Raw genomic sequence first — 1,162 nt, 5'->3', positions numbered from 1 at the left:
AATATCTGAGCTCTGGTGGGACAATTAGGATGAACAACTTAGAAGAAAGTATAAAAGGAAGAGAACAGTCTTCAAGGAATGAGATGTCTTTTGATAAAGAAGTACAAGTCTTTTTCATAGGACAGATATCAGGACTCTGGTGTGGCGATTAGGCTGAACAACTTAGAAGGAAGTATAAAAGGAAGAGAACAGTCTTTAAGGAAGGGTTGTCCTCTGGTAAAGAAGTAGAAATCTTTGCCATGGGGCAAAAATCCGAACTCTGGTGGGACAATTAGGATGAACAACTTAGAAGGAAGTATAGAAGAAAGAAAACAGTCTTCGAGGAATGAGTGTCCTTTGATAAAGAAGTACAAGTCTTGTCATAGGACAAATATCAGGACTTTGGTGTGGCAATTAGGATGAAAAACTTAGAAGGAAGTATAGAAGGAAGAGAACAGCCTTTAAGGAAGGACTGTCCTTTGGTAAAGAAGTAGAAATCTTTGCCATGGGACAAATATCTGGACTCTGGTGGGACAATTAGGATGAACAACTTAGAAAGAAGAATAGAAGGAAGAGAACAGTCTTCGAGGAATGAGTGTCCTTTGATAAAGAAGTAAAAGTCTTTGTCGTAGGGAAAATGTCTGGGATTCAGGTGGGACAATTAGGATGAACAACTTAGAAGGAAGTATAGAAGGAAGCGAACAGTCTTTGAGAAGGATTGTCCTTTGATAAAGAAGTAGAAATCTTTGCCATGGGGTAAATATCTGAGCTCTGGTGGGATTATGAGGATTAAGAACCTGGAAAGAAGTAGAGAAGTAAGAGAACAGTTTACAAAGAAGGATTATCCTTTGAAAATGAAGTACGAGCTAAACCTCGCGGCTTTAGAATCTTTGGCAACGTTATGTTAACAACAACCACAAAATAATTAATAATAATAATAATAATAATAATAATAATAATAATAATAATAATAATAATAATAATAATAACAACAACAAGATATTCCATAATATTGATTATAGAAATTATCACAAATACATCTACCTACATTACATTTCTAACGCCAAGTTACGAAACCCATCAATCAGCTAAATATCTGTTTCTCGTTAGAAGTTTTAGAAATTAATTTTGCGATGGTAAAATTATATATCTTTTCTTAATTTTCATGCTCAATTTAAAATAT

Source organism: Palaemon carinicauda, chromosome 14, assembly GCF_036898095.1.
Source record: "Palaemon carinicauda isolate YSFRI2023 chromosome 14, ASM3689809v2, whole genome shotgun sequence".
Lineage (NCBI taxonomy): Eukaryota > Metazoa > Arthropoda > Malacostraca > Decapoda > Palaemonidae > Palaemon > Palaemon carinicauda.
Note: the sequence above shows the minus strand (reverse complement) of the source record.